The sequence below is a fragment of the Capricornis sumatraensis genome, chromosome 4 (assembly GCF_032405125.1).
Source record: "Capricornis sumatraensis isolate serow.1 chromosome 4, serow.2, whole genome shotgun sequence".
Lineage (NCBI taxonomy): Eukaryota > Metazoa > Chordata > Mammalia > Artiodactyla > Bovidae > Capricornis > Capricornis sumatraensis.
This window is the reverse complement of record NC_091072.1, coordinates 35,053,401-35,081,000: the sequence shown is the minus strand read 5'-3', so window position 1 is coordinate 35,081,000 and position 27,600 is coordinate 35,053,401.

Here is a 27,600-nt window from a genome sequence, read left to right as displayed (position 1 = left end):
CTGTCCATCACCAACTCCTGGAGTTCACTCAGACTCACGTGCATTGAGTCGATGATGTCATCCAGGCATCTCATCCTCTGGCATCCTCTTCTTCTCCTGCCCCCAATCCCTCCCAGCATCAGGGTCTTTTCCAATGAGTCAACTCTTCGCATGAGGTGGCCAAAGTACTGGAGTTTCAGCTTTAGCATCATTCCTTCCAAAGAAATCCCAGGGCTGATCTCCTTCAGAATGGACTGGTTGAATTTCCTTGCAGTCCAAGGGACTCTCAAGAGTCTTCTCCAACACCACAGTTCAAAAGCATCAATTCTTCTGCATTCAGCTTTCTTCACAGTCCAACTCTCACATCCATACGTGACTACTGGAAAAACCATAGCCTTGACTGGATGGACCTTTGTTGGCAAAGTAATGTCTCTGATTTTGAATATGCTATCTAGGTTGGTCACAACTTGCCTTCCAAGGAGTAAGCGTCTTTTAATTTCATGGCTGCAGTCACCATCTGCAGTGATTTTGGAGCACCAAAAAGCAAAGTCTGACACTGTTTCCACTGTTTCCCTGTCTATTTGCCATGAAGTCATGGGACCAGATGCCATGATCTTCATTTTCTGAATGTCGAGCTTGAAGCCAACTTTTTCACTCTCCTCTTTCACTTTCATCAAGAGGCTTTTTAGTTCCTCTTCACTTTCTGCCATAAGGGTGGTGTCATCTACATATCTGAGGTTATTGATATTTTTCCCAGCGATCTTGATTCCAGCTTTTGCTTCTTCCAGTCCAGCGTTTCTCATGATGTACTCTGCCTAGAAGTTAAACAAGCAGGGTGACAACATACAGCCTTGATGTACTCCTTTTTCTATTTGGAACCAGTCTCCTGTTCCATGTCCAGTTCTAACTGTTGCTTCCTGACCGAGAATAAATGACTGTTAATATTATGTATACGTAGAATAATTTAATAGGCTTCTAAATGGTGATGGACAGGGAGGCCTGGAGTGCTGCGATTCATGGGGTCACAAAGAGTTGGACATGACTGAGTGAGTGAACTGAACTGAACTGAACTGAAAGCAATACATATTTTGTAATTCCCCAGTTAAGACTTTTTTTTTTTTTTTGCAGCATATAAATGTTCCCAAGGAATAAATCAAGCAGCTTAAGAATATACTGAGAAAAAAAAAAAAAAAAAGAATATACTGAGAGTGACTCTATTCACTGATGGTAGCCATTGTAACAGACATAAGGTGATATCTCATTGTGGCTTTAATTTGAATTTCCCTGATGAATAGTAATATCAGTAATACTGAACATCTTTTCATGTATCTGATGACCACTTAATGTCATCTTTGGAAAAAAAATCTATTCAGACATTCTGTCCATTTTAAAAATAACATTATTTTTTGCTATTAAGTTATATGTGAGATAATTTATATTTTGAATATTAACCCTTATTCAATAAGGTGATTTACAAATATTTTCCCCCCACTCATAGGCTATCTTTTCATTCTGTTGATTGTTGCTTTCATTGTGCAAAAGCTTCTTAGTCTGATACACCCCTATTTATTGATTTTTGTCTTTCTTATTTATGCTTTTGATGTCATACAAAAAAATCACTGCCAAGACCAATGTCAAGATTCCCCCTATGTTCTTTACTAAGAATTTTACATTTAAATTTATTTTTATATCCATTTCTAGTTAGTTTTTATGGGTGGTATATAAGATAGTTTAATTCTTCTTTACATGATTATCTAATTCTCCCAGCACCATTTCTTGAAGAGAATTTCCTTTTCCCACTGAATATTCCCAGCACCATTGTCAAGGGCTTATTATTCGGCTCTCAATTCTTTTCCATCTGTCCAAGTGTCTGCTTTTATGCCAGCACTATGCCCACTTGACCACTGCAACTTTATTTAAAATAGAATATAATAATAAAGTATATATGATGCTTTCAGCTTTGTTCTTCTTTGGCTATTCATGACCTTTGGTTGCTCTATATGAATTTTAGAACCTTTTTCTATGAAAAATGTTATTGGAATTTTAAAAGATATTACATTTAATCTATAGATGACTTTAGGTAGTATGGATATTGTAACATTAATTCCTCTGATGCATGAACGTGGGATATCTTCACATTTATTTGTGTCTTCATTTCTTTTAACAGTCATAGTTTTCAGTGTACAGATATTTCACTTCCTCGATTAAATTTGTTCCTAAGTATTTCATTATTTTTGAAGCTATGGTGAATGAGATTTAACTTTGCTTCATTTTCAAATATTTTGTTGTTAGTGTATTGATTTTTGCATGTTGATTTTATATCTTGTAACTTTAATAAAGGCTTCCCTATGGGGTCCATGGTAAAGAATCCACCTGCTAATGCAAGAGATGCAAGTTCAATCCCTTGGTCAGGAAGATCTTCTGGAGAAGGAAATAACAACCCATTTCAATATTCTTGCCTGGAAAATACCATGGAGAGAGGAGTCTGGCGGCCTACCCAGTCCATGGGGTCACAAAGGAATTGGAAATGACTGAGCAACTAAACAACAACTTTAATGAATGTTGATTAGTTTGAACATATTTTTTAATGGAGTCTTTGGGATTTTTCAAATATATAAGACCATATCAAATCCCACTGGCCTTCAAAGTCAAATTCCCTGGGGGTTCTAAGTCCCTTTACCAGATACCCAGGTTGGGAAATCTGTTGTGGGCCCTAGAAGATGTGCTGTTAACAGTGCAAAAACTTCTTTGGTATAATTGTTCTCCAATTTGTGGGTCACCTACTTGGTGGCTCTATAGTGGGGCTAATAGTGACCTTCTCAAAGGGACTTATGCCACATGCTGCCTCTCCCAGGACCGCTGCTGCCTGAGCCACTGTCCCCATGGCAGGGTACTGCTGATCCATGCCTGTACAAAAGACACTCAAAGACTCGAAGGCAGGCCCAGCTCAATCTCTTGTGGAGGTCACTGCTCCTTTCCCTGGGTTTTGGTGTGCACAAGGTTTTGTTTGCACCCTCTGAGTGACTCTGGCAGGTATGAAGTCTGATTTTAAACATGATTGCAACCCCCCCCCCCCAACCATGATCCTATTATGGCTTCTCTTGCCTGGATAATAAGCAGTGGCCACAGGACTGGAAAAGGTCAGTTTTCATTCAAATCTCAAAGAAGGGCAATGTCAAAGAATATTCAAACTAACATAAAATTGCACCCATTTCACATGCTAGCAAGGTAATGCTCAAATCCCCCAAGCTACATTTCAACAGTATATGAACCGAGAACTTCCAGGTGTACAAGCTGGATTTAGAAAAGGCAGAGGAAACAGAGAGCAAAATTGCCAACATCCACTGGATCATAGAAAAAGTCAGAAAACTCCAGAAAAACATATACATCTGCTTTATTGACTGTGCCCAAGCCTTTGACTGTGTGGATCACAACAAACTGTGGAAAATTCTTAAAGAGATGGGAATACCAGAACACCTGACCTGCTTCCTGAGAAATCTGTATGCAGGTCAAGAAGCAACAGTTAGAACTGGAGATGGAACAACAGACTGGTTCCAAATTGGGGAAAGAGTACATCAAGGCTATATATTGTCACCCTGCTTATTTAACTTCTTTGCAGTGTACATCATGTGAAATGTTGGGCTGAATGACCTATAAGCTGGAATCATAAACTGCTGGGAGAAATATCAATAAACTCAGATATGCAGATGATACCATTCTAATGGCAGAAAGTAAAGAGGAACTAAAGAGCCTCTTGATGAGGATAAAAGAGACCTTGATGCCAGGAAAGACTGAAGCAGAAAGAGAAGGGGACAACAGAGGATGAGATGGTTGGATGGCTTACTGACTCAACGACATGAGCATGAGCAAGGCCAGAGGAATCAGAAATCAAATTGCCAACATCTGCTGGATCATGGAAAAAGTAAGAGAGTTCCAGAAAAACATCTATTTCTGCTTTGTTGACTATGCCAAAGCCTTTGACTGTGTGGATCACAATCAACTGTGGAAAATTCAGAGATGGGAATACCAGACACCTGACCTGCCTCTTGAGAAATCTGTATGCAGGTCAGGAAGCAACAGTTAGAACTGGACATGGAACAACAGACTGGTTCCAAATGGGAAAAGGAGTACGTCAAGGCTGTATATTGTCACCCTGCTTATTTAACTTCTATGCAGAGTACATCATGAGAAACGCTGGACTGGAAGAAACACAAGCTGGAATAATCAAGATTGCCGGGAGAAATATCAATAGCCTCAGATATGCAGATGACACTACCCTTATGGCAGAAAGTGAAGAGGAACTAAAAAGCCTCTTGAGGAAAGTGAAAGAGGAGAGTGAAAAAGTTGGCTTAAAGCTCAATATTCAGAAAACGAAGATCATGGCATGTGGTCCCATGACTTCATGGGAAATAGATGGGAAAACAGTGGAAACAGTGTCAGACTTTATTTTGGGGGCTCCAAAATCACTGAAGATGGTGATTGCAGCCATGAAATTAAAAGATGCTTACTCCTTGGAAGAAAAGTTATGACCAACCTAGATAGCATATTCAAAAGCAGAGACATTACTTTGCTGACTAAGGTCCATCTAGTCAAGGCTATGGTTTTTCCAGTAGTCATGTATGGATGTGAGAGTTGGACTGTGAAGAAGGCTGAGTGCTGAAGAATTGATGCTTTTGAACTGTGGTGTTGGAAAAGACTCTTGAGAGTCCCTTGGACTGCAAGGTGATCCAACCAGTCCATTGTGAAGGAGATAAGTCCTGGGATTTCTTTGGAAGGAATGATGCTAAAGCTAAAACTCCAGTACTTTGGCCACCTCATGCGAAGAGTTGACTCATTGGAAAAGACTTTGATGCTGGGAGGGATTGGGGGCAGGAGGAGAAGGGGACGACAGAGGATGAGATGGCTGGATGGAATCACTGACTCATTGGACGTGAGTCTGAGTGAACTCCGGGAGTTGGTGATGGACAGGGAGGCCTGGCATACTGTGATTCATGGGGTCGCAAAGAGTTGGACACAACTGAGCAACTGAACTGAACTGAAAGGACAGGGGAACGTGGAGTGTTACAGTCCATGGGGTCGCAAAGAGTTGGACATGAATGACTGAACAGCAAAGGATAAGACAATATCGTCTAAAAAGTGAGGAAATTTTACTTCTTGATTTATGTGTCTTTTATTTCTTTTTCTTGCTTAATTGCTCAGTCTAGGTTGTCTGGTACTATGTTGACTAAGAGTGATGACAGTAGGCATTCTTGTCTTGTTTTTGATCTTAGCTTTCATCCTGTCACCATTGTGTACAGTGTTAGCTGTGGGCTTGTCATATGTGGCCTTCACTATATTGAAGCATGTCCTTTCTATACTCAATCTGTTGAGAGTTTTTAATATAAATGGATGTTGAATTTTATTAAATGCTTTTTATGCATCTACTGAAATGATCATATTATTTTTACAATTCTTTCTATCAATGTGGTATATTAATTGACTTAAATATGATGAACTATCTTTTTATGATAGGGATAAATCTCACTTAATCACAGTCTATGAACTTTAAATTTCCTGTTGATTTCAGTTTAAGTTTTGTGAGAATTTCTGCATCTATATTCATCTATTTAGCCTTTACATATTTCTCTTTTCCTATAGGGTCCTTATCCTGTAGCAGAGTAATGCTGACCTTATAAAATGAGTTTGGGAGAGTTCTCTCTTCTCTACATTTTTGGAAGAGTTTAAGATGAATTGGTATTCATCTTCTTTTAACATTATAGAACTCAGCAGTGAAAAATCCAGTCCTGGGCTTTTAATTGTTGGGAGCTTTTTCATTACTAATTCAATCTCCATAGTGATTATTGCTACATTCAGATTTTCTATTTCTTCCTGACTGAGTCTAGAAGGTTAGATCAGTAAAACTCCAGAATCAAAGCATGATACATAGCAGAGGGATGAACCTAAAGATAAATGCATGTCTACACAATGCATGGTGACACCCCTCTGCTCTCTTCCTCCACATATTTATCAGGATTATTTCTGGATAGTAGACAGAGCAAATGTAAAAAGATAATGACAGTTCAGGACTTCCCAGTGGAGTAATAGCTTCTCTTACTAATTATCATATAAAATTCTTTATTCTATGAGACCTATCCAGAAAATGCCTCCAATTTCCTCCTGAGTGTCTCATTTTTTATTATAGTTATCCAGGAGAAGGAAATGGCTACCACTCCAGTATTTTTGCCTGGAAAAGCCCATGGACAGAAGAGCCTGGTGGGCTATAGGCCACTTGGTTGCAAAGAGTCGGACATGACTGAGCATGCACACACATCCAAGGATCACCATATATGTGCCCATACCAATAGAAAAAATAACTCAGAAGAAACAGGCAGAACTTTTAGGTGGAAATTTCAAGTAGATCTTAAGATATTAAAACAGAAAATGCATTCTTGAAAAAAAAATCACAATGCTATGCAAAAGGGGCATTCAGAAAACAAAAAGAACCATATTATCTGCCCCATGAGGTATGAAGTTATTGGTAACATGTGACTTCTTGTCACTGCTGTTAAAAGAAAGGAATCCTCCATTTCCTCTTCACCTCTTCTTGCTAGTCTGCATGTGCTCAAGGGGCTGTCCCAACCATGGTAAACAACAAAATAGAAGCCATGTGAGGAAAGTGATAGGGAAATAAGAGTGGATAAAATAAATATCTAACACTGTAGACCTATCATGTCAACCCTCAAATGACAGTTTAGACAGATATCTAAAGAGAGAAATATTTCTGTTTGATTTAAGGCACTATTATTCAGAGTCTTTCTATAGCAACCAAATCTGATAATGAGTACATAGTTTTTTTGTTTTTTGATAAGCACACTGATAACACAAAGAAAAAAACAGGAGGTGGGTAAATTATTAAAATAATATTGGGAGCATATCCAAGTGAATGTCATAAAACTAATAGCAAATACCTGCATTTTTGACAAAAATATCAGTTGATTCAATATTTTAACCAAAATATATATAATCAGTGTTAACCAAAATATCAAAGGATATAAATACCATTTAAGGGAGCAAGGTCTCAAAATGTTTACCTTTATTCATTATTAATTTTTTTTTTCCCAAGAAGCTACTGGAGAGTATGTTTCACAAAAATTTTAAAAGTTAACCATGAAATGGAAATAATGTGGAGACCAGGAAACAAGTATTCACGATATGAAGAAGGCATAAGACTTCCCATTAGCATGGTAAAAATAAGCCCCATGACAACAGCTGTTTTGTGGGTCTAAAAATCAACCCACTTAAACTGCAAGTAGAAGGTAAGAGTGTTTCAGGAACAGTGAGTTTAAGGAAAAAAGAATAGAATTGGTAGTTTAGCTAACTACATATTTGAACATTTTGAGAAAAGTTTTATAGTTCTCTTAGAAAGTCTGGGTTCATCAATCAGCAACAGGTAGAAAGAGAATGCACCCACACCCAGATGAGGTAATTATTAGCACCAAGAAAACCAAAAGGTTGTCCTAAAAGGGAAATGTAATCACAGTAAATGATGAGAATCACTTTAATTAACATTTATACCCATAAAAATGTAATCACTAAATACTGCACCAGAAATTGAGACACAAGAGGATTGGGAAGAGTATAAGGTGAGAGGAATGGGTAGGAGGACATTGAATAAGAAGGTTATATTCTCATCTCTCATGGTAGGCAGTCAACTGTTTTATAAATAGAAATACCCAGAAATGGCAATAGGCTATAACAGTAATCAGAAATACAATGAAACATGCAAGAAGAAACATAAATGAATTGCATAGGTGTGCCTCTGGGCACACCTATGGAGAGTGTGAAATCTCTGGAGAGTAAAAATCATAGATATGAAGGGGTGAAGCAGAAGCTGCTGTCCTCAATTACAGTGCTATTTTTATAAACAAAACATATATTTAAAAAATGGATTAAAAAAAAAAAACCCTAATCTTCATATACTTCTTGCCTTCTGCCCCGTAAAATTTTCCAAGGCAAAGAAATGCAGACTCTTTACTTGCTTGGAAATAGAAGAAAGAACAAGCCAGGAAAACTGCATGTAATATCAGTTGTAATTTGCCTACAGCACTTCAGTTTGGATCATTGCCAGTGTAACATAGAGCAAATAAAGAAGTATTATTTTCTGGTTGCCTGAGTTCTTGCCACCTCCATTTCCCCCCAATCACCTATTTCAGTAAGTAGAGGGTACTGAAGTGAGGCAGGATCTTAGATTTACTAACCAAATGTATTCAGCAGACTAAGTGTACTTCTAATTTATTATCCAAAATCCAAATAAGAAATGTACGTTTTATATTAATTTTTGGAGGGATAAGACTAGTCTCAATAGAAATGATAAGAAATTTAAAAGTATTTATATTTTTATATCTTAAAAAAATTTAATTACATTGAATGATAATAAACAGCTCTCTGAGGTTAATAAAAGCATGCATAAATGTTTCTACAAATTTTAATAACTGTTGTCTTTTTGTGCAATGTGATTAGGAATAATGTATACCTTTGCTTTTTCTCTTTGCTTGCTTGCTTCCTTCCTCTTCTCTTTCCTTCTCTTTTTAGACCATTTCTATTAGAGAATAATTTTCTTTATCCTCTCCAGAAATACTAGATTACAGGCATATTGCTTTCAAACAACAAGAGCAAACCTCATCAGTTTAAGAATGGAGAGTGCATCATATAATGAGTTTATGTCTGTATCTCTGTTACCAAATGTATCTAAAGTGACATCTCAGGCCCCTGTTAATGAGATTGTCTTATGTAAGGGAATCTGGTAATGGGATCATAACAAATCCAATTATTTAGAGATAATGTTAACACAAATCAAATTAATTAATGTTCAGTTTGCCCTTGACAAACAAAAAAATTAAAAGAGTTAACCAGAAACACGGGGTGATACTAGTGATGAAATATCATATTTTAGAATCAAAGTCTAGACTTTGTAAATTGCGAAGTTGATAGAACAAAAGTAGCTGTGCTTTTGAAAAAGACATTTCAAAGAAAAATGTTTTCAAGCCCATCAACAACTGATTCTCCTTGATCATCTGAAGCTACATTAGGCAGTTCATTTGTAGTTCCAGAAATTACAAGTAGTATTCTATTTTCTAAAGTGCTCTTCTTCTACATACAATGTGTTTCTCCTTCAAAAACTACTAAAAAGTCATAACTTATATGCAGCATCCTTAGCCTAAATTTCAGTTGTTCTATGATAGCCATCACTACCTTTATTTAAATGCACTCTTATAGATGTTGATACATTTGTTTATACAATAACTGTGCTATTGATAATGGAAATGCACACTATACAGTAATCATATGACCTTGTGAGAGATATATTTAGGTAGAAGTTCTTAGATAATTTTTCACATCATATAGAAATAAGTTGAGATACAGTGTTAAGAGAATATATTGCTATGAATTATATTTCTTTACTAAAGAACTGATTATGATTAATGTATAAAAATGAAAATATATTTAAAACATAGACTGAATTGCATCCGATTCTATGTGTTACATTAGCATACCATATTACATATTTAACTACTATTATATACATCTCTGTCTAATGCAAGCATGAAAGAGAAAAATGAATATTTTGTTCATATGTCATAAAATTGTTATTTTACTAACTTATTCCATCATTTTTTGAGAATTATGCAACAGGTTTTTTCTAAATGGAGAAAGCATAGGCATAGTGCATTACACAGACAAAATTCCTATTCTCAAGGAACTCATATATTTATTTTGATGGAAAAACAAAACAGGACACTTAAACATAGAAATAGGAAAGCAAACTAATAATTGGACAAGGTATTTTCAGGTAGTGATGAGTGCAATGAAAAACTATGAGTAATGATGGAGAACATGTACACTTTGTTGCTAAATTTATATAAAGAGATTCATATTAGTTGAAACCTGAATGGGTAACTTGGAACTAAGTATTTTAAAATCTGGAGTCCAACCATTTCAGGCAAAGGAAATAACAAATGCTATGACCTTGTAACCAAGCCAGATACTTTCCCCTAGAATTCTTTTTCTCCTTCCTTTTAATTGGAAAAAAAAAAAAAAAACCTTCTTCCTGTAAGTTTAAGCAGGACACATATCCACATTTCCCACATTATTACAGCAGACCCTGTGAAATGAGCAACTATGGACTATGAATGGATATAGGTTTAATTCACAGGTCATGACCTGTAATACAGATATCGCCCATGATTTCTTCTTCCCGTGGGTTGAAACTTGTAAGTGATGCTGATAGCTAGTTTAAGCAATGCAAACAAAGACCAATCTCTAGAAAGCTACGAGATCAGCAAGCTGGAAGGATCCTTTGCCTACCCTAATCTGTTACATGGAACAACAGACTGGTTCCAAATAAGGAAAGGAGTACATCAAAGCTGTATATTGTCACCCTGCTTATATAACTTATATGCAGAGTACATCATCAGATATGCAGATGACAGCACCCTTATGGCAGAAACCGAAGAACTAAAGAGCCTCTTGATGAAAGTGAAAGAGGAGAGAGAAAAAGTTGGCTTACAACTCAACATTCAGAAAACTAAGATCATGGCATCTGGTCCCATCACTTCATGGCAAATAGATGGGGAAACAACGGAAACAGTGACAGACTTTAATTTGGGGGGCTCCAAAATCACTGCAGATGGTGAATACAGTCATGAAATTAAAACACGCTTGCTCCTTGGAAGAAAAGTTATGACCAACCTAGACACCATAATATAAAGCAGAGCCATTACTTTGCCAACAAAGGTCCATCTAATCAAAGCTACGGTTTTTCCATTAGTCACGTATGGATGTGAGAGTTGGACTATAAAGAAAGCTGAGCACCAAAGAACTGATGCTTTCGAACTGTGGTGTTTGTTGGAGAAGACTTTTGAGAGTCCCTTGGACTGCAAGGAGATCAAATCAGTCCAACCTAAAGGAAATCAGTCCTGAATATTCATCAGAAGGACTGATGCTGAAGCTGAAACTCCAATACTTTGAGCACCTGATGGGATGAGCTGACTCATTTGAAAAGCCCCTGATGCTGGGAACGATTGACGGCAGGAGAAGGGACGACAGAGGATGAGATGGCTGGATGGCATCACCGACTCAATGGACATGAGTTTGAGTAAACTCCAGGAGTTGGCCATGGATAGGGAGGCCTGGCATGCTGCAGACCATGGGGTCACAAAGAGTCGGGAAGGACAGAGTGACTGAGCTGAACTGAATCTGTTACATGAGAGAGAAATTAATTTCTATTTGATGTGAATCACTGAATGTTTTATTTTTTCCATCAGTTTGGCCTGAACTACCCATTACTTCTTCTAGAAAGGAATAAACGTTGGTATGTATAAGAAAATGCTAGAAAACAAGTAGTTGTGAAATAGTAAGCCTGAAGAAAGGTGGCAATAAATTTTTTCTGAGAATTAGACTGTGATCAACTTATCAATGGCCTTATCAGTCCTTTCAATTACCTTTAATATGAAAATTTTCAGAGGAAAGTAAATTAATTTGGCTTTCTTTTTTAAAAGAGAATTTTATTGCAAGCAAAATTGATTCCAGTGGATCAAATGCAAAGAGAAACACAGTAACAAATATTTAAATCATCTAGTTGAGAGACTGAGAAAGGTGGGCTCCATGCAAAGTCTGAAAAGAATTTAGTTATATATTTGATATATGTAATTACTGGTAATAATATCCAAATACTCATTAAACATGTAATCATTAAAGACTGCCTGTGTTTCACCAGCATGTCAAAAACTAGATAAATAATGATGAATGAGACATGAACCCTAAGTTTATTGTTGACTATAAATAATACATTATAGATATATAGTTTGAAATTGGAATAAGGGCTACAAAGAGATACAGGGTAGGATGTTTGGGGGATGAAAATAGAATTCACTTAATTTTAATTATGCCTCACTAAGGAAATACTTGACCTAATATGTAAAATATAAACAGTGATTACCACAGCAAAGGGTTGTGGAGAACTCTGGGTAGAGGAATGAACAAATGGTGTGCAGTGGGAACAAGCATAACAATACATGACATGTAATGAGAAAGAGCTGTATTAGTAAGGCAAAAACTGTAAAGACATAATATGATAAAAACAACAACATCTTTAGTATATACCCAATAAATTAAACTTAATTAAACAATGTATAAAATATTAAAGAATATGCCTATAGGATATTAGTATAGCCAGAATGACTTAGAAGTCAGGAAGACAATATTTTGAGTAGATATCATTAGCAAATACAACTTTGCTTTCTCTATAGAATGACAATTACAGCACAAAACTTGAATGCATTATGATGAGCAGATTTACCCTGAAATTTCTCCATTCTCTTATATGTTTCCACATAACTTGTCTTATTGGTGGATCTAATTAATGATGCCTTTCAACTAAGATTATGACCTATTTCACTGCTCAGTTCAGTTCAGTCGCTCAGTTGTGTCCGACTCTTTACTGCTAAGTGTCATTAAATTATGAAATATCTCCTAATAATTCCTAGGAATGTTTTTCTTCCAAATTTCTAATTTTCCTTAGTACCCTTGGACCTCATCTGCCATTGAAAAAAGGCTGTGCATTCGTTCTGTGTATGGAAGGATTAAAATCATTTAAAAAGAACACCAAAGATATCAGGCAGATTAGCAAGTCTGAATGTCCAATTCATATCTCTAAAGAGTTGGGATCAAACTGGATTTTTCAGAAACACTGAAGTTTGTTCTGTACTTGAAAACTCACAACTGAACTTTTTCCCTTGAAAAGCATCATACTTTAGTTTGAATTAACGTTTGTTTTAAATCAGTTTTATGTTATTACCTAATAGGAGAAAAATTGATTTTAATAATGTGACAACATATTTAGTTTATGTGACTAATTTTTTCATGCCACATCTTTCTTATTAAATAAGAAAGTAGTGTTTGATTTACATGTTGGTGTGATGATAGTCTTAATTTGGTACAAGCTACTGCTATTAAAACGTACCCTTACACATAACTTAAAGTCCAATTCACATCTCACCCCTCTTAGTTGTACAGCTCACTGACAGCTGTGTTTGCTGGCAATGGATTTTAAAAAAAATTTAAAAGAATTTCTTACTCTATATAACCATTATGGTAAAATAATGAATTTTTTGTTGCTGTTCAGTGGATATGTCCTATCTGACTCTTTTTTGACCTCGTGGACTATAGCCTACCAGCTCTTCATGGCGTTTTCCAGGCAAGAATACTGGAGTAGGTAGCCATTTACTACTCCAGGGGATCTTCCCCACCTAGGGATCAAACCTGAGTCTCCTGCATTGCCGGTGGATTATTTACCGCTGAATCACCAGAGAAGCCCAAAGTAATGAAGACAAATACCTATATTCACAAATGTGTACATTTAAGGTCCAATTTGCTCAAAACTGTTCTTTCAAATTTTTGTCCATCTCCTGACTATGCCCAGGTATAGTGCCATTGCAAAGTATCTCATGAACTTCCTTCTTAGAGCAGATTCACCTGACATTTCTAATCATCATGCTCAGTATTGTTTTTCACAAATGTCAGGGCAAAGGTATATATATGTTTACATGTTAATATGTTGGTCTGAGAAAATCAAAGTGCTACTTTACAAGAACAAAGCACTGCAAAACTATAATGTTTATACGTAAAGTACTATAGAACTACTTCTACCAACTTTTTTATTCAAGTCTTTTAATAATCCTCTTATTGTTAATTTATTTTGTTTAATATTTTGGGTGTAAGGGCTGATTAAATTTGGATGATTTCATTGCTTCACTAGCCAGAAGAAAGAAAGAAAGTGAAGTCGCTCAGTCATGTACGACTCTTTCCAACCCCATGGAGTATAGCCTACCAGGTTCCTCCATCCATGGGGTTTTCCAGGCAAGAGTACTGGAGTGGGTTGCCATTTCCTTCTCCAGGAGATCTTCCCGACCTAGAGATTGAACCCGGGTCACTAGCCAGTAAATCTCTGCAAATAACACATTAGATTTCATGCTCTAGCAAGTTTTAGCAAGAAAACTGAGCTCTATACTAATGAAGCCAGAACAGATAATTTCAGAGTTCTTTCCAACATTTTCATTTGGCTTAACAATATTACTATTTAGTTAATAATATTGCATGGAAGAATTATATCTTTTCAGGAAAAAAAATTCTAGTGAAGCCTGTGTCACCATCTCCAAACTGAGGCTAAAATACACATTTCAATTTCCTCTTTAATAATGTTAAATGATAAAATTTTAAAATATATTTTATTAAAATTTCTTATTAAACTAGTATTTCTTGCAAAACATGATTAGCAGAATACCACCATTTTATATGTAATCTAGAAACATCAGAGAGTAGAGAAGCTTCAGCGTATATCTACTTATCATAATGTATTTAACTAGTGTGATGATGGTTGTCCTATCCAAATTAGGTCACTTTCCTCTGAAAATTTTCTTATTTAATGTAATTGAAATGACTGACAAGGCCATTCATAAATTTATTTTAACTTACCTTCAATGTGCTTTCAACGATCAACAGGTACTTTTTTTTGTAACTATTTCATTTTTTATGCCACACTTCTTTTGATGTATCTATTAAAATACTTTTATCTGTTAAATCTAATAATTTATGACATGTTTTATATGTTATATGTTCGTTGTTTAGAATTTCATTTTTATTGGATTTTTCAAAAGTATTTTCTTATGATACATTGGGGGAAATAGTCCTTTAAAAGGTCAGTTTTCATTCCAATTCCAAAGAAAGGCAATGCCAAAGAATGCTCAAACTACCGCACAATTGCACTCATCTCACATGCTAGTAAAGTAATGCTCAAAATTCTCCAAGCCAGGCTTCAGCAATGCATGAACCGTGGACTCCCTGATGTTCAAGCTGGTTGTAGAAAAGGCAGAGGAATCAGAGATCAAATTGCCAACATCTGCTGGATCATGGAAAAAGTAAGAGAGTTCCAGAAAAACATCTATTTCTGCTTTATTGACTATGCCAAAGCCTTGACTGTGTGGATCACAATAAACTGTGGAAAATTCTGAAAGAGATGGGAATACCAGACCACCTGACCTGCCTCTTGAGAAATCTGTATGCAGGTCAGGAAGCAACAGTTAGAACTGGACATGAAACAACAGACTGGTTCCAAATAGGAAAAGGAATACGTCAAGGCTGTATATTGTCACCCTGCTTATTTAACTTCTGTGCAGAGTACATCATGAGAAACGCTGGACTGGAAGAAACACAAGCTGGAATCAAGATTGCCGGGAGAAATATCAATAACCTCAGATATGCAGATGACACCACCCTTATGGCAGAAAGTGAAGAGGAACTAAAAAGCCTCTTGATGAAAGTAAAAGAGGAGAGTGAAAAAGTTGGCTTAAATCTCAAAATTCAGAAAACGAAGATCATGGCATCTGGTCCCATGACTTCATGGGAAATAGATGGGGAAACAGTAGAAACAGTGTCAGACTTTGTTTTTTGGGGCTCCAAAATCACTGCAGATGGTGACTGCAGCCATGAAATTAAAATACGCTTACTCCTTGAAAGAAAAGTGATGACCAACCTAGATAGCATATTCAAAAGCAGAGACATTACTTTGCCGACTAAAGTCCATCTAGTCAAGGCAATGGTTTTTCCAGTGGTCATGTATGGATGTGAGAGTTGGACTGTGAAGAAGGCTGAGCGCCGAAGAATTGATGCTTTTGAACCGTGTTGTTGGAGAAGACTCTTGAAAGTCCCTTGGACTGCAAGGTGATCCCACCAGTCCATTCTGAAGGAGATCAGCCCTGGGATTTCTTTGGAAGGAATGATGCTAAAGCTGAAGCTCCAGTACTTTGACCACCTCATGCTAAGAGTTGACACATTGGAAAAGACTCTGATGCTGGGAGGGATTGGGGGCAGGAGGAGAAGGGGACGACAGAGGCTGAGATGGCTGGATGGCATCATGGACTCGATGGACGTGAGTCTGAGTGAACTCTGCAAGATGGTGATGGACAGCGAGGCCTGGCGTGCTGCGATTCATGGGGACACAAACAGTCGGACACGACTGAGCAACTGAACTGAACTGAACTGATATATGGTTTTAGGAGCATTAAAATAGCTTATATTCCTACTCTACTTTCTTCCTGTAGTTTATGACTTTCAACACACTTTTGTTTTAAGTTTGTTTGTATTTTTCTTTCCCAGATGTTAACTTCTTCAAGAAATTATATACAACTGTTTCTGGATCATAGTAGATGCTTTATACATAGTATAAAAATCAGTAAGTAAATAATTATGGTATTTATAACAGTACACTCATTCATACAGTATAAACCCTTCAAGAACACACTATTCCTGTTCTTAAACTAAGTAATAATAAATATATTCTAATACTTGATAATAATAGAACTGACAGGAAAGTCACTGAATCACAGTAACTTGTATACATACATAAAATGATTCTCCAAAATACCAATAGTGTTTATCATGATAACTTCTGGTTACTATGACTTTCGGTGACTTATTTTGTTCCTAGGGCTCTGCCGTATACATATATATTCCTGTTATTCTATAAAATACAGGTGAAAATCTAGCAATAATTACTCTAGGCTCAGGGCTTCCCAGGTGGCACAAGTGGTTAAAGAACCCCCTGCCAATGTTTCTTCTGAAACGTAAGAGATGCAGTTTCAATCCCTCAGTTGGGAAGATCCCCTGGAGGAGGTCATGGAAACCCACTCCAGTATTCTTCCCTGGAGAATCCCATGTACAGAGGAGCCCTGTGGGCTACAGCCCATACAGTTGCAAAGAGCTGGACACAATTAAGCAACTTAGTATGCACGTGCTCTAAGTTCAATGCAATATAATCAGTGTCCACTTAAACTTCACAGTTATCTTTATGTTGTATATATTTTATTTAAGTCAGTAATTATTTAAGATATTAGTAAGATACAAGTGTAGGTTCCTCAAGTGGTTTGTATAAGAAACCCAATTAAATAAAACAACAAAAATTATAATTTTTAATTCATTGCTTATTCAACAAATATTTACTGATTACCTATTATATGTCAGGAATGTCAAAAGTATTACATATGTAGCAAATAAGTAAAACAGGTATAAATCTTTGCCAATATATGCCTTATTTTCTAGGTAGAAGAAAGAGTCCAACACTCACAGTTATTCTTTCCAAAATGATCAGATAAAGGACAAGCAAGTTCACATAACACATTTAGATAATCATCTTGCTGCATATGTTCATTTCACCATTTTAAATATCAGCTTCTTTGGTCTCTAATATACAAAAATAGCAAACTGTCATTTGAAGTATATCTTTCTTCACAATTACAAGTATTCCTCTACCATGCAGGTAAAATTCTCTACAGCACATTTCTCAAAATAGAAAACACTGCATTGAGTTTATCTACCATCTCATCCGTTATACTTGTGTAGTATTTAAAGAAAAAAATTAATATGCAATGTCCACAGAAGATAAGTACGTATACCTTTTAAAAATTCAAGAAATGGAATTATTATAACCTTAACAAAGGATTCATCAGTGTTATATATTCCAACTAGTTTATTCATTTCATATCCTAGTACTTTTCCCCCCACAGATGCTACTTTATTGTTTTAAAGTAGTTAATTTATAAAACTGTCATCAACATAGTGCAAATTAATGATTCCAACAAAGCACATTTGTGATATCTTAGGTATGTGACAGGCAATTTAAAAAAATTGTATTGATTTGTCTAAAATGTTAAATGACATAACAGCCATACAGTAAAGTATTGAATAATTTAAGTAAATCAATGTTTTCTGAATTTTGTAGGAGTACAAACTGTCTTGGGTGCTAAGTTAAATCAATATAATAAAATAAAAATGAAGTGGTTTATAATGATGAATGCATGGGTTGATAATAACCAGAGGTAGAATCTCATTTAGCCATTGTAACAAACTACTTCCAGGCATCTTTTGTGCACTATTCCCATCAGAAAACATGGTATTATATAGTCAATTGATTTTAGCTCTTAAATAGCTTTTCATTAGCAAGACACCTAGTCTCAGTATAAACTAAACCTTTCACTGAGTGTCATTAGTTATGGCTTGATTTAGAATGATAATACATATTTAGTACCATTAGAGCGATTTTATGTGCTTTATGTGGTTTGTAAATAACATTATATTTAAGAAGACATGAGAAATGTTCATTTGTTGTGCTCCTATATATTTGTAGAATTTAGGATTTAGCATTTTAGTGCTTTTACTGATCTCTCTTTATTTTCATTCTCAATGGTAAATCCAATGGAAAAAATATTTAATTTCTTGTAGCTAGTTCTATATACAATTTTTAGTTTCCCACTTTGTTTACAAAATGAAATGTGGTATTATATGTGTATGTAGGGACATGTTTTTCCTATATTATGTCTTTTGTGGTTTATAAGTTTAAGATATAATGAAATCTTCAGAGCTTTATTACAGGAAAAAAATACCAATATTACATAAACACAAAGTCGTTCAAAATTTAAGAGAATTCACATTTACCCTGAATTCTTCTCACATTTACCCACAAAGGACAAAAATTAAAACAATGGAAACATACAATTATCACTATTAAAAATTTTAACATCAATGTTGTAGCAAAGATGAATGTAGATAACTGTTTAAAAAAAAATACTTCACTCCTTATCTTCTTTCTAAAAATACAGACGAAGATCATCCCACAGGAAAGGCCAGAGACAGTAGAAAATCACATAGCGCTCATGAAACAGGCTAACAGGAAATGAGAGAGTCGGGCCTCCATAAGATAACAGACCATAGATTTTCAAAATGAAAACTTTTGTTGTGGGGAAAAACAAAAATCTTAGTAATGAGCTGGACCGCAGGGGCAAGAATGATAAGAGGCATTCACTGAACAGAAACGGGATAATTTTCCCAGGGGAAAAGGCAATGTTTATAGAGAGAGAAACTTTGAAAGAGGAGCTAATAGATATAGAAAAAAAAAAAAAGAAGAATATAAAGATATAGAAGGTATAAAACAGAAGACGGGGCAAGAACATTGAAAAGGAGGAAAGTGTTAACTCATATTTTTTTTTTTAAGTATACAGAGAAAAGTTACAATGTTGACTAAGCTAGACTCTGCTGGAGAGGTCAATGTATTTGCAGTCTTCTCAAGTGATGACTGTTCTCCATGCACCTAAAAAGATCTTGAACCACTGACTCTGGATATAGGATAGATATCTTTCCTGCTCGTCATCAGCTCACTGAAGCCATTTCCTCCCGGACTTCCCTAAAAACTTTAAAACTTGTATCATGACTTTACATTACCAATTATGAAAAAACTCACTGTTGTCACTTCTCAGTACCTGGCTACTTCACCCTTGCACGTTCATGTGTGCTCGGTCATGTCCAGCTCTTTGTAACCCAATGGACTGGAGCCTACCCGGCTACTCTGTCCATGGGATTTCCAAATACTGGAGTGGGTTCCCATTTCCTCCTCCAGGGGATCTTCCCAACCCAGAGATCGAACCAATGTCTCCTGCATCTCCTGCATTGGTAGGCCGATTCTTTACCACTGAGCCACCTGGGAAGCCCCAATTCACCCTTATTTATTGATTGTTTCAGTTTCTAATTCACTGTCATTCTTACAAGTCACCTGTCTTAACTTATGATTTCACTATGTTTGCAGATAATGCTTCCAACACCCTAACTACTCACATCCTTGAGTCTTCTCCCCCACTGCTCTTATTCTTTACATCAGAAATTAACCAGATTTTGTCATTTCAAATATCTGCATACCTTTCATGATTTCAATTTTATGTATCCCATTGTAACCACTGCTGACTGGCACTGGCAATCACATCCTGCAAAATTCAGACTCCAACAACCCCTCGACCCATAGGAACTGCAAATTGTGTTGCATTTCACTGCCTCTCACCCATGTAGTGTTCTCTGGTCCTTTAGTCAGCTTAAAATACTATGGTCAGTCAAAAGAATGTTTCTTTCACAAACTTTCCTAATTCTCCTTTTTCTCACTGTTTAAACTCCCTTTGCAAAAGCACCATTTTTGGCTTAAACCCAACTGTTGATGTTTAGTCACTAAGTTGTACCTGATTCTTGTGACTCCATAGACGGTAGTCCACCAGACTCCTTTATTCATGGGATTTCCCAAGCAAGAACACTGGAGTGGGTTGCCATTTCCTTCTTCAGGAGATCTTCCTGACCCAGGAATGGAACCTTGTTTCCTACATTGGCAGATTCTTTACCACTGCGCCACCTGGGAAACTCTAAACCCAACTGTCAACCTCTGTTTCTGCATGGATACATCTGATCAGCCTCCCTATAATGAAGGCAGAAACTTTTAGGCTACTCAACAGTCATACTTCTCTAGGTCTTCCATCTTATACTCTTCTAGATGCTTCTTTATATCTTTTCTCTCATTAAATTTCTAGCTCTCTTCTCTTCTCCCTAATGTCAAGGAATATCCTGATTTACCCTTTGCTGGTGTTAACTGCAATGTTAGGAAAGATGTTCTACAGACTCCCACAACCACATGTACCCACCTTTCAGGATCTGCACCCCCTGTTCTGCCTCTCCAACTGTTATCTTCATAAACTGCCAGTGTTATCATGCCAAGTAAACCCTCCCTTTATTTTCTAGGCACAATCATTTTGCCACTTATATACATGGCTCTAGCAGTTTTCTGTTCTCAATGATTTTATATTTTGTGTTGCTTTCTTCTCAGGAGCATAAAAATATATTGCTTTTCACATACTAAGAAACAAAACAATATGAAATGAACACTACCACAAACTTGCTTAACACCATTTCTCCCAAACAGCCACCATGCATGTTATTTTCTCTCCCCTGCAAATGTTTTCTCATTTCTATTAAATCCACCAAAATATTGGCTCATTCTCACAGATCCACTAAAACGTAAGTACAAAGTTATTCAAGGAATATTTCACAACATCTTCTTTGAAAAAAAATTTATTAGCTGGTAATTACATAATAAGTAGGTTGAAAGTCTGAAGGAGGAGTACATATGAGGAAGAAGTTTTGACATCAGAGTAATCTGTCTCATTCATCATATAAGGCTAGGCTGATAGGGAAGCAAATTACTTGATTTATGTCATACATTGAAACAAAGAATAATGACATTTGGGTATTTATTTATTGTACATTGTTTCTTAGGGCCTTTGGAGAAAATATTGTGGGCACATTATGAAAACAAGCTAAGCAGTAACATGAATTCCTCAATTAATTAAATTATACCCAAGAAGGCAGGTGCATATGTATATGCGCATACAGAGACATAAAAAAAAGTTCTAAATAGTGATCAATAAATTATCACATAAGGTCAATGATTTAAAATGTGCAACAAATAATATTTTATATATAAACACATAACCACATCTACAGTGTACACATACACTCCTCTCAGCTGCCACACTGCTCCGTTGCTTTGGGGTTTCCAACGACCTAAGCAGTCTTTCAATGTCTAGAGATTTATTAATATAAAGCCATCAGTCAGGTCCTAGTATCATTTGAGAATGAAAAACATAGTTCCAAATCACATTTATTTACATATAAAGAACACTCTGCTTTTCACATTGATATAGTCATGGGAAAGAGTGTGATATAATCAGTCATTTTAACTTTGCTCTTTATCTCAAATTATTCAGAGACTCTAACGTTTTCTAACTTTGGAACAGAAAATACACTTATTATTTTAATATTAAACATTTGAAAAATGGCAAAAGCAAAATAAAAATTAATGAAACAATAACTTTATTATTTCTATTCTTATTACAGATGAAAAGAAAGTATAACTTATTAAAATATCTGTGTCTTCCAAAATAGTTTGTGAGTTGGGAATCATCCTGGTAAGTATTCTCATTTTCAAAGCTCTAGTCTTTATTGACATCTGTGCACATTTTTGAGGTTTTTAATGGGGGTGGATTGAGAACACATTTTAAATTTAATTTCTCCCCAAAATCCCATCAAAACTGCAATTATTATGTAAAAAATAGCACACTTCTAACAGTACCAGTTATTGGAATATAGGTATTAGACAGAGATCAGGAAGACAGAAAATGTCTATGGTAATTAATAAAATTACTATCATATATACCATTCAGTCTTTTAATTGAAAAGCACATTGAGTTCCCTGACCTCAACACAGAGATGTGTTGAAAATTTCAATGAAAAATATATAATTTGAAAAGTAATTTATATGATAAAAATACAGGTCATCTACAGAGTAATAAAAATCAAAAAAATATCAAACTTATCATTGACAATATAGCTTGCTAAAATCAGTGTTGACTGGTAAATAAATATTCAAAACTGCCCTAATTTTAGCTTCCTGTGGTCTGAGAGAGATCTTGAAGGACAAACCAAAAAAACCAGTACAAAGAAGGTGAAAGTGTTCAGGTTTAATATCTATGTCCAGATGGGTGCTCTGTTGGGGTAATTTGAGCAGGAAATTGACAAAAAAGCAACAAGACTGAAAGCCTACATTTCTTTTTCATTTCTGAAAATGTATTGTTAAAGAGACTATGCCTTAACCTGCAGAAGCCTATGACATCTCTATCCCAAAATGCATCAACAAAAATTGGGTTGCAAATATTCTGTAGATCTCACAGAAAAGGAAAGACCACTCAGCACAACCAAGGTCAATAGACAGTAGAGAATTAAGTAACTTCTCCTAGAAAGCAGTACAGGGATGACAAATGGGCTAACTGGGGGAAACTGTCTCCTCACCTCAGCCAAAAGTCTTCATAATTCTGGCCATGCAAAATACAATAATACCTATAAGATGGTTGTTTCAGTATCTTTTCCCTTTCTTCAAATTATACGCTGTATCATAATTACCTATTTCTGACAAACCATTTTATATTTGGTGTGTATGGGGGCAGAGTGTGCAAATAATCTGCCTTGGTTCTTTTTTTTTTAAAGTTTATATTTTAAAAGTATCTGTGATCAGACTACATGGAACTACAATGAACCCTGAAAAAGGAGACTGCGTATCAGCCAGAAATCCTGGGGTGGATGATACAAGGAAAAAGAACTTTGTGTATTCTCTGTGTGAATAAAAAAATGTGTAGGTATTTTTTGAACCATAGTAGAGACACTAGCAGCCGTATAATCTCTTTTTACAATGTAAGTGGGTTTAGCTGGGCAATGATCACCCAGCTACAGAGTTTTTCCAACTTTTCTGCAGAAAGGAGTGGCTCTGTGCCTAGGTTCTGACAATTGCAATGTAAATGTTAAAGATCCAATGGGGAAAAGACAGTCTCTCCAACAAGTGGTTGTGGAAAAACTGGTCAACTATGTGTAAAAAAATGAAATTAGAACACTTTCTAACAACATACACAAAAATAAACTCAAAATGGGTTAAAGACCTAAATGTAAGACCAGAAACTATTAAACTCTTAGAGGAAAACATAGGCAGAACACTCTTTGATATGAATCACAGCAAGATCTTATATGACCCACCTCCTAGATTAATGGAAATGAAAACAAAAAATAAACAAATAAGCCCTAGTTAAACTTAAAAGTTTTTGCACAATGAAGGAAACTACAAGCAAGGTGAAAGACAACCCTCAGAATGGGAGAAAATGATAGCAAATGAAATTTCTGACAAAAAGTGGGCAGAAGACCTAAACAGACATTTCTCCAAAGAAGACATACAGATGACTAATAAATACATGAAAAGATGCTCAGCATCACTCATAATTAGAGAAAAGCAAATCAAAACCACAATGAGGTATCATCTCATATTGGTCAGAATGGCCATCATGAAAGTCTACAAACAATAAATGCTGGAGAGTGTGTGGAGAAAAGGGAACCCTCTTACACGGTTGATGGGAATGCAAACTGATAGAATCACTATGTTGATTTCTTCAAAAACTAGGAATAAAACTACTATACGACCCAGAAACCCCACTATTGGGCATATACCCTGAGGAAAATAGAGTTGAAAAAGACACATGTACACAGTGTTCACTGAAGTACTATTACAATAGCTAGGACATGGAAGCAACCTAGATGCCCATCGGTAGATGAATGGATATGGAAGTTGTGCTACCTACACACAATGGAGTATTAATCATCCATAAAAACAAACACATTTGAGGCAGTTCTAATGATGGATGGACCTAGAGCCTATTATAGAGAGTGAAGCAAGTTAGGAAGAGAAATACAAATCTTGCATATTAACGCATATATATTGAATCTAGAAAGATGATACATACTCACAGAAAACTAGTCAATCTAATCACACTAGGACCACAGCCTTGTCTAACTCAATGAAACTAAGTCATGCCCATGGGGCAACCCAAGACAGGCGGGTCATGGTGGAGAGGTCTGACAGAATGTGGTCCACTGGAGAAGGGAATGGCAAACCACTTCAGTATTCTTCCCTTGAGAACCCCATGAACAGTATAAAAAGGCAAAATGATAGGATACTGAAAGAGGAACTCCCCAGGTCAGTAGGTGCCCAATATGCTACTGGAGATCAGTGGAGAAATAACTCCAGAAAGAATGAAGGGATGGAGCCAAAGCAAAAACAATACCCAGCTGTGGATGTGACTGGTGATAGAAGCAAGGTCTGATGCTATAAAGAGCAATATTGCATAGGTATCTGGAATGTCAGGTCCATGAATCAAGGCAAATTGGAAGTAGTCAAACAAGAGATGGTAAGAGTGAACATTGACATTCAAGGAATCAGTGAACTAAAATGGACTGGAATGGGTGAATTTAACTCAGATGACCACTATGTCTACTACTGTGGACAGGAATCCCTCAGAAGAAATGGAGTAGCCATCATGGTCAACAAAAGAGTCCGAAATGCAGTACTTGGATACAATCTCAAAAGCAACAGAATGAACTCTGTTCATCTCAAAGGCAAACCATTCAATATCACGGTAATCCAAGTCTATACCCCAACCAGTAATCCTGAAGAAGCTGAAGTTGAACGGTTCTATGAAGACCTACAAGACCTTTTAGAACTAACGCCCAAAAAAGATGTCCTTTTCATTATAGAGGACTGGAATGCAAAAGTAGAAGTCAAGAAACACCTGGAGTAACAGGCAAATTTGGCCTTGGAATACGGAATGAAGCAGGGCAAAGACTAATAGAGTTTTGCCAAGAAAATACACTGGTCATAGCAAACACCCTCTTCCAACAACACAAGAGAAGACTCTACACATGGACATAACCAGATAGTCAACACCGAAATCAGATTGATTCTATTCTTTGCAGCCAAGGATGGAGAAGCTCTATACAGTCAACTAAAACAAGACCAGGAGCTGACTGTGGCTCAGATCATGAACTCCTTATTACCAAATTCAGACTTAACTGAAGAAAGTAGGGAAAACCGCTGGACCATTCAGGTATGACCTAAATCAAATCCCTTATGATTATACAGTGGAAGTGAGAAATAGATTTAAGGGATTAGATCTGATAGATAGAGTGCCTGAGGAACTATGGATGGAGGTTCGTGATATTGTATAGGAGACAGGGATCAAGACCATCTCCGTGGAAAAGAAATGCAAAAAAGCAAAATGGCTGTCTGGAGAGGGCTTACAAATAGCTGTGAAAAGAAGAGAAGTGAAAAGCAAAGGAGAAAAGGAAAGATATAAGCATCTGAATGCAGAGTTCCAAAGAATAGCAAGAAGAGATAAGAAAGCCTTCTTCAGCAACCAGTGCAAAGAAACAGAAGAAAAGAACAGAATGGAAAAGACTAGAGGTCTCTTCAAGAAAATTAGAGATACCAAGGGAAGATTTCATGCAAAGATGGGCTCGATAAAGGACAGAAACGGTATGGCCCTAACAGAAGCAGAAGATATCAAGAACTGGTGGCAAGAATACACAGAAGAACTGTACAAAAAAGATCTTCACGACCTGGATAATCACGATTGTGTGGTCACTCATCTAGAGCCAGATATCCTGGAATGTGAAGTCAACTGGGCCTTAGAGTCCTACGAACTATGAACAAAGCTAGTGGAGGTGATGGAATTCCAGTTGAGCTGTTTCAAATGCTGAAAGATGATACAGTGAAAGTGCTGCACTCAATATGCCAGCAAATTTGGAAAACTCAGCAGTGGCCACAGGACTGGAAAAGGTCAGTTTTCATTCCAATCCCAAAGAAAGGCAATGCCACAGAATGCTCAAACTACTGCACAATTGCACTCATCTCACATGCTAGTAAAGTAATGCTCAAAATTCTCCAAGCCAGGCTTCAGAAATACGTCAACTGTGAATTTCCTATGTTCAAGCTGGTTTTAGAAATGGCAGAGGAAGCAGAGATCAAATTGACAACATCTGCTGAATTCTGAAAAAGCAAGAGAGTTCCAGAAAAACATCTATTTCTGCTTTGTTGACTATGCCAAAACCTTTGACTGTCTGGATCACATTCAACTGTGGAAAATTCTGAAAGAGATGGGAATACCAGACCACCAGAACTGCCTCTTGAGAAATCTGTGTGCAGGTCAGGAAGCAACAGTTAGAACTGGACATGAAACAACAGACTGGTTCCAAATAGGAAAAGGAGTACGTCAAGGCTGCATATTGTCACCCTGCTTATTTAACTTCTATCCAGAGTACATCATGAGAAATGCTGGACTGGAAGAAACACAAGCTGGGATCAAGATTGCCGGGAGAAATATCAAAATCCTCAGATATACAGATGACACCACCCTTGTGGCAGAAAGTGAAGAGGAACTAAAAAGCCTCTTGATGAAAGTGAAAGAGGAGAGTGAAAAAGTTGGCTTCAAGCTCAACATTCAGAAAACGAAAATCAGGGCATCCAGTCCCATCACTTCACGGGAAACAGATGGAGAAACAGTGGAAACTGTGTCATACTTTATTTTTGGGGGGCTCCAAAATCACTGCAGATGGTGACAGCAGCCATGAAATTAAAAGACTCTTATTCCTTGAAAGAAAAGTTATGACCAACCTAGATAGTATATTCAAAAGCAGAGACATTACTTTTCCAACTAAGGTCCGTCTAGTCAAGGCTATGGTTTTTCCTGTGGTCATGTATGGATGTGACAGTTGGACTGTTAAGAAGGCAGAGTGCCAAAGAATTGATGCTTTTGAACTGTGGTGTTGGAGAAGACTCTTGAGAGTCCCTTGGACTGCAAGGAGATACAACCAGTCCATTCTGAAGGAGATCAGCCCTGGGATTTCTTTGGAAGGAATGATGGTAAAGCTGAAACTCCAGTACTTTGGCTACCTCATGCGAAGAGTTGACTCACTGGAAAAGACTTTGATGCTGGGAGGGATTGGAGGCAGGAGGAGTAGGAGACGATAGAGTTTGAGATGGCTGGATGGCATCACTGACTCGATGGATGTGAATCTGAGTGAACTCTGGGAGTTGGTGATGGACAGTGAGGCCTGGTGTGCTGCGATTCATGGGGTCACAAAGAGTCAGACAGGTTTGAGCGACTGAACTGAACTGATGATCCTACATGCAGAGCAGCAAAGGAAACATACACATAAAGAACAGACTCTTGGATTCAGAGGGGGAAGGACAGAATGGGATGATCTGAGAGAATAGCATTGAAACATATACAGTAATATATGTAACATAAATATCCAATGGGAGTTTGATGTATGACACAGGGAACCCAA